Source organism: Halichoeres trimaculatus, unplaced genomic scaffold (assembly GCF_033239565.1).
Source record: "Halichoeres trimaculatus isolate MK-OKI-2021-1 unplaced genomic scaffold, fHalTri1.1 fHalTri1_scaffold_4, whole genome shotgun sequence".
NCBI classification, from domain to species: Eukaryota; Metazoa; Chordata; class Actinopteri; order Labriformes; family Labridae; genus Halichoeres; species Halichoeres trimaculatus.
In genome coordinates this window covers 26,352,225-26,360,718 of record NW_027437182.1, presented here as the reverse complement: position 1 = coordinate 26,360,718, position 8,494 = coordinate 26,352,225, and positions in this window count along the sequence as shown.

Below are 8,494 nucleotides of genomic sequence, written 5' to 3'. Positions count from 1 at the left end.
AAAATTAGTCAACAACATAATACCATGAAAACCATATCTGAATCTTTTAGAACATTTCATAAATTGATAAGTTGACTGTCGGGTGAAATTGGGAAACTTTGACTAACTCAGAGGAGTTTCACACAATTTGAGATGACTAATCAAACAGTATTTATTTTAACAAACCAAATATTACTGTGATTCAAAACTAATGTATATAATTCCAACAATGATGTTGAAAAGATGTCTTTTGAATGTCTATTTGTGCAGTGGCGAGGTACTGTGGACGTAATAAATGGTCAGACCAAAATTAGACATCCACAAATGACACTGAAAGGACGTTCTTTGAAAGTCTGTTTGCTCAGTGGACTTACTCACTCACTCTGCTTAGACATCTACTTGAGGTCCAAAATGCCAATTCTTAAAAGCTTTATTTATTTATTTATCTATTAGATCCCCATTAGCTGCTGAAATTAACAGCAGCTGACAGCATGTTGAATTGCAAACTGACAACCAAGTGGTTAGATGGCAAGATGTTCAAATACCGAACCTAATTTGAAGATTTTGTAGTGTTCAGAAATGGTTTTGGACCGACAGATGCAATATAGACATGAGCCACACATCCTTCAGATGTCGATTGTTAATTGGGTAGAGCTTGACCAGGACCAGCACAAATTTTGATTGGTGAGTCACCCGGCCAAGTAAATAAACAAGGGCAACTGCCTTCCGAAGGAAGAGGAAGAGGAAGAGGAATAAGGGTGCATGGTGGTGGGTTGAAATAGGGGGAAGAGGCCAAGAAGCATGTAGACACCTTATATTAGGGGCAGGAGAAAAAAATGATCGACATACAATATACCTGGACATTTTGTTTGACAATATCAAAATCGTGATTCTTTGTCAAAACTGTTTTTTCTTTTCAAATTCGAACTCCTCATCTCAGTCTTTGTTCATAAACTGGATTGGAAAAAGTTACCACTTTTCTCCAGCAGAGGGTGAAATGTTTCTCTCTGACTCATATGAAGTGCATTTTATGGGAAAATATGGCTTCTGATCTGTAGACATTATCTCCATTTAACTTTTTCACATGGTCAGGTTTTAAAAAAGCAAACTAAAAATCCCCAAATTGTAAATATTGAAGAATTGCAACTCAAATTAAATCGGCAGCCTAAAAATCGTAATAGAATCAAATTGCAAAAATATCAGATTGTCCCAGCCCTACCATACATTGCACTATATTGTGCTGTATGCATTTTCTTTCTACTCTGATGAAGACATTTAGCTTTATGTGTGTGAATAATGGTTACAATTTCCTTGGCAGTATGAGTGCAATGAGGGATGTTAAACCTTGGAGGTTACTTCTATTGTGAAATTGTTTTTCTTCTTCTTTGTTGTATACACAATTGTATTGCGTTCGCTAGACAAAAAAATAGCCTTGTAAACGAAGGACTGGGCTAAGACTGAGAGGTGCATATTTCAATGGTCCTCTGCCATAGTAACAAAAGAATCTAAATGTTTTGTCTTGCAGTGCTTACACAATGCCAAAGGGACCATACATTTTGGAAACACTGACTATTCATGTGAGAAAGGAATTTAGTCTTGAAGCATGAGTGAACAGTTTTGGGAGATATATGAGCTTTTACAAGTGAGCTATGGTGTTATGCTGAACTGTTTTGCCAAATGAACTTAGAATTTGAGAATGTTTCAAGAAATGAGCCAAGCCAATGGAGAAAAACTGTCATCTGAAGGTGAGGCAGTATGTTTTCCTCTTCCTCTTACATATGGTGCCATTTAATCACATCCTTTGTATTGTATAGCACAGAACAGTGATTAATAGAAAGCTTGATAGGGTGGATAATATGGAGCATGAACAGGCAGATGTAATGTTTTGTACATACCTATTGCACACACATAAGTATGTATGACCAGAGAACTGCACAATGAATGGACATGAAAAATAGACATGGGCACATATACACATTGATTCAATTACAATACTTTGGAGGACACACAACTGTAAGTGTTGTCTCTGTGTTTCATAAGCTTGTTGAGGCCCTTTAACTGAAGAAATATGTGACCTCTGAACCAAAAGTGGCCATGGTGCCTCTGTGAACATGTGCTTTGAGTAAAGATCAGTTGTCCTTTAAATTGCTTAGTTTTATCTTGAACAAATACTATACTGCTGAATATGTAGCAAACACCAGTAGTCATCCGCTCAGTGGCCCAGCATGAGCTACCTTCAAACATTGTCAGCAGTGGGTTACTTTCATTTTTTTAGATGTGGGAGTGGTTTTACTTTATATATGAAAACAATCAAAGTATTTCTCATGTTACCTTAATGTAATCCAAACCCAAGCAGCTCTTACAAAAAAGGTTGCAAAATTAGCTGTGCTAGCCTAAGTGAAGACAGCTGTTTCCCCCTGTTTAAAGAAAAATATGCTTTTATTGGATGCTTTGACTTACATTGTTTACACACAGAAGTAGTATCTCATTAACTGCAATAAGACGGCAAAGAAAAGAACACCCAATATTCTAATGTTAAATAAACCCCACAGATACTAGCTAGCAAGGACTACAAACAGAAAAAATACACCACCAACCTGGTATATCTACTCCTCTCAGTCACATTGGCCTTTTTCTGTTGCACAGCCACAGGTTGCTCACATGATAAAAGCAAGCTGAAGTATTGCTCAGCACATGGTTCAGGCTAAATGTTTAAAACCCTATTCAGAAAAAAACAGCCCTTTGAGAACATGACCTCACTCAAGGTCTAAAACTGAACAGAACACAGACTTCTAGATGTAAAGCCACCATGACTCATGGTAGTCAGTGTCTTGATCTGTACATTCAAACTCTTTCTTTGTTTTGTATGTTTACATGTCTGGCTGCAAGAATAGAAAGAAAGTCTTGCCAGGCTTAAACACAGACCTCGATGACCCTTGTTCTTTTGTTGAGAAATGGCTCACCATGACGCATCGTCTTTTGACTGATCTAAAAATAAATACCCTGAAGATTGAAAGCCTAATGCCTAGATTGAGGATTTTAAATGAGTTTTTTTTTCTGAAAACACAGATGATTCCCCTGATTTCCCTTTTTAATGAGTGATGAAACTAAACTGATGAGGTCAGAGATGCATGGTGCCATGTGTGCCAGTCTTACTTTCAGCTTGTCCGCGGTCTGTGCATTCTGGTAAGACAAGGCACAAGATAAGAGATATCACAGCCAGTGATCACTAATGTCCTGAAGGAAGCTCAGTTTTCATTTAATCCAGCTGGTGTTGTGTTTCAGAGCATCAGTTCCTGAGCTAATCACAAGGACTGCGTCTGGCACACTGACACAAATTTACCACCAAACATACAATACGTACTAAGGATGTGAAATGTTTGAAATTCTGTGTTATTTTTTCCTGTTTTTCCCTCCTTTTTTAAAAAAAATCTTTTCTTTTTTTGGTGGAGCAAATATATATTTTCTTTCCACTTTTAAGAGGTTTTTAGGTTGAACTTAGAATTCAAGTCATACACAAGTTTTGACAAAGCATGTACCTTATTGTTCCTTAGTGCTACACACCTCAAAAATGATTCTACATTGAGGTTACCATGTCTAGATTTTTTTCCATATAAAAATTGAACCAAATGAATTATATGTAAATTAACAATGAATAGGAACGTAAGAAAATAATTATAATAATCATTTCTCTATTGTTAAATAATCATACAGTGCTGTATAAGCTTTTTGTTAAAGATTTGGACAGCGATGCTCTACATTAATTTAAAAAACACAAGCTTTCTCAATGAACTTTTTCCAGATTTTCAGACAGAGGTTGTACACCCAGCATTCTCCCAGGTCTTGTCACGATGCATCAATTTGCACGTGTTTACATCTCGACAAAGTACATCTGCAAAAATACTGACCCCTGAACTGTGTCTCCATGGTGATGCCTGTTTGCCCCGGCGACTCACTCAGCCGGACAAAGGCAGAAGCAATCTCAGCATCACATAAAGCTGGTAAACACCTTTGTGCACAGCAGCAAAAGAAAAAATGAGGACAGTTTGCTGGAAAATTGGTAAAGAGATTGAGGCAAAAATGAAGGCTGCATCGAAGAGAGGACAGAGGAACAAAGGAGACCACATATAAAAGCATGTATTCTCCTCCTCTGGCCCAATAAACTCTTGACACCTCCGACTCTCATTTATGTGTTCTGCAGTCTGTAACAAAGGCTGAACATATAACAGAGAAAAGCCTGGATTTATGTTTGACTAGCCAACATATAGAAGTTTGGAGAATATATAAATGAGCAACATTAATCTTGTGTAATGAAAGACCAAATTATATGTTCTTTTAATGTCCTGAACCGAGTGTATAAAAAGAGAGATTGTTAACTTAAAGGAATATTACTTCAACTTTTTTCAAATATAAAGACTTGTTAATGTTTTAGGAATAGCCTGAACTGATGATATAGCTAATGATGTAAGTAATGAGCCTTTTTGGCACCATGCAACATTGTCTGTCAGATTGGTATTACCACCTAAGACTATAATGCACAAAACCTAACATTAAATAAAAAGTGTTTATTTCTTTTGGTTTTCAGGGCAAACATTTTTAGGAAAATGATCAGTACCACAAAGTATGACACCAAAGTGGTTTAAATCATTCAAATGGCTTCATCATGTCACGATTTGTATAACTGTGATAATAAATAAATAAATAAATAAATAAATAAATAAATAAATAAATAAATAAATAAAATGACTTCAAATATACAGAAAGCATTTTTTGAGGGAAATTTTTTTTTAACAATATTATTGTAAATAATTCCAAGGGAGTAGTCAGTAAAATCCTGCACAAAACTGACCTTTTATGTTTTTCCCCCTCACAAATAACAAGGTCTTTATAACAATATATTTTTTAAATATAATCCAGGCATAATCTGGTTACTCTTACTTGAGGTTAAAAAGAATTATGACAGAAAAGTAATTTCTCAAAACTATTTTTGATAACAAAAAATTCCCATCCATGGAGATCCTCCAAAGCCTTGTTTTCTACAATTTTTCCCCACCATTGTGTAAAATTGAATGAATGACTTTAATGTACATGTTCAATTATAAAGTGTCAATTGTTTACAAAAGCTATCTAAACTTCAGCCATGTCAATACTTAAAAAATGTCATCCCCAAAAATATCCCCAAAGTAGCTACAAGTTGTCTTATAATAAAACAAATAGCAAGCATGCAAGACAGATGACAAAACTTGACCCAAATTTCCAAAACCAACCTTTGTGTTCAAAACCCTTAAAAGTATCCTGTAAATAAAGTGGTTAAATTAAACAGTTTTATCATATGACACCTGATGTCTTGCAACATTCTGTCACAAGATGAAGTAGTCTTTTGATTTGGGCTTGATATGACTGACATTAATCATCATCAAGATGATTTGACTGTGGGGACATTTCCTTCTTATCATTACAATGAAGATAACAAAGTGAAACAGCCCTTTAAACAGCCCTTTTTGCTGGTGGCAAAGTCTGTAAAAAGTTTCATCACTGTAAACTTTCATTTCTAAATTTCTTTGATATTTAATACAATATATTAGAAGTTGTTGTTTGTTTTTCAATTATGGTAGATTTTTGCGTTAAAATATCAACAAAATGAACTGGTGCTTTGATGTTGCAATAGTTAGCACAGCTGCCACACAGCAAGAAGCTCCCTGGCTCAAATCCTCAGCAGTGCAGGTGCCTTCCTGCTTTTAGTGTGCATGCACAAGTTCTCTGACTTCTTCCTTCAGCCCTAAAACATGCTCATCGGGTTCATTAGTGACTCTTAATTCCTTGTAGGTGTGAGTGTGTGCATGTTGTCTGGCTGGCGACATGTCCAGGGGGTACCCAGCCAGCACCCGTTGACAGCTGGGATAGACTCCAGCTTCCTGTAACCCAGAAAGGAAAACACTCAAGGATGATGTAAAGATGATAAATGAAACAAAGTATGTCTGTATTTTTTCATTCAAAAGCTTTTAAAAAACATCAGAGGATCAGACACAGATTCAAACAAGGTAGAAATTGAGAAAGCTTAGCAAATTTCAGAGTACATTAGTAATTCTGTCCATCCATTTCCCAAACGATGATGCCCATTTGGGGGATACCAGGAGCCAGGTGACTTTCTCAGCTAAAACTTGGTGAGAGAGCAGGTATATTCTGGACAGGTAGCCAGCCTATCACAAATATGTTGGTTGATGAAATGTATGATAGTTTTTGTGAGGGGTGTGAAGACCATAGACTGTATATAAAGTGGATAGCGTGGCTTCGCCATTTATCATTGTACGGTTTTGAAGCCAAAATAAGCCCATCACAGGCGCAGCCATTGAAGCAGTTGTGCAGCCAGAGTCTGCGCAGTAGAGAGGATGAGGGATTCTGGGAGAATCTGAGTGGAGATGGGTGACAAAAATAATATATATATTTTTTCTTTCGACAGTCTAATCACTTCTTGACTCTATCTCCCGACATATTTTTCAATCCCCCCAAAAAATACATGAGAATGGCAGCTGTTAATCATTGTTAAACGTTACGTAAAACCTCGTTTTTAACCATGTATAACTAATGAAAACGAAACTTTTCAGAAAAAAGAGGACTTGGATGCAAGACAGCCAACAACACCACAACAATCCGACGTGAGAAAGGTGTAATCATTTTTTAGTTTGACCACAGCCCATCTGGAATGGCTGGGAAGTTGGATGTTTTAACCTATACTGCAGCCAGGCACCAGGGGGAGCAGTTTTTGTGGAGACCTCACTTAGAGCCGAGCAAGCAGACATCCATTTTTTTTTACAGTCTGTGGTGAAGACTCTAAGCATATACTGCCCCCTACTGCACCAGATGAATAAAACTGTTCACTTCTAATAATGTATGTATGCAGCACTGCCATACTTTGTGCTACATTAGCACAAATAAGCTGAAGCTTGAATGTGTTTGTGTTCATATGGCTGTTTGTTGTGCACTGCTCAAACTGTTTGCACAGGGTGTAGCTGTACACCCTGCTGACTCTGCAATTAGGCCCCATGCATTTACTCATGCACCCTGCTGATTTTCCTATTACACCTGCACACTCACACATGCTGCCGGCTATAATTAGGCCTTCCTGTGATGCACAGATGTGTACTTCATGTTCCACTGCTGGGAATATTGCTCCTAATGTGCACCTATCAAACTCTAGTTAAAATCAGTCAAATTAAAGGTAGGAAGACGTGTTTAGATGAAAAATAATGAGGTGTAAAAGGAATAGAAAAAGGCGTGATGGACAGACAAACTGCAGAGCTTCCAGATGATATTCTGTGTTCATACAGAGTAGTGTAGCTCCATAAAATAAATGTAATATGTGGTGAGCTGAGGATAATGACAATAAAATGTTTGTTATATTGCATTTAACTGAAGTGACCTGCTTATGTTTCCTTTTTTACCTGTATTGCACTGCAAAGAAATGAATGATAATGAGTTGGAATGCTAAATGCATAATTAATTACTGTAAAGTGAAGATGGTGGATGTGGCCCAGAAACATGTCTGTGCGTAATAAACACATATACACACATACAGAATGTGTCCAGTTAGCTTATATAAAGCTGGCATATATCCACAATTATTAAAGATCAACATATCCAGAGGTCTGCCATGATACCTTTGTGTCAGTCAACAGAAGAGCAGCAGCAGTGAGTCATGAAGTCCACACCTTCTGCTTTGTTCCTCTTACTATACGGTGTGTCCAGCTGGGGGCTCTCTGCTCCCACTCAAACAGCAAAATTAGATTTTTATAAACCTGTCTATCAACACAAGCCATCCGAAACTCCCTTCATCTCTCCCACTCTCTTACCAAGAGATTCCTTTTTATTATGTCTGTCTTATTGCAATACTTTTCTCCTCTCAATTTTCCTCATAATATTCAACATCACAGTCACATAGTGAGGTTAAAATATTACGAATATTTGAGGAGTTAAATCTGTAACAGAGTCGAACAATAAAACAAGTTAAAAGATATATGCAGAGTAAATTAATAGTTACTGAAATGTCAGAGGGACAGCTGAAAATAAAAGAAGAGACAGGAACAATAAGAAAATCAAATCCACTGTTCTGGATCAAAAGCCTCAGCTTACCTGTTTTAATAAGAGTTACACTGCCCCCTGGTGGTCAAAATGTAATTCGCAGCAATGACAATACAATTATTTTTAACATTTTTTTGGGGAGTAATGTTGACATGGTGATGTTCAATCAGTGATTCTCTGAAACATTTTCTGAACCATTAAAGATCGCATCGATCATTGCCCTCCTGTACTTGTCTACAATACTCCTCCCTCCACCTGTTGCCTTCTCTTTCTTATTTTACCTCCTTCCCAGACAGGCATGAATGTTTCAGCAAGAGCTCATTGCCTTTGTCACATTTTTTTTTTTTTTTGATCTCTTGGAGAGAACACTCCCTGTCATTGACTTGTAAACATTTAATGGTGTTTAAAGGTGTTTTCTTTTTTGCTGGTTTCACAG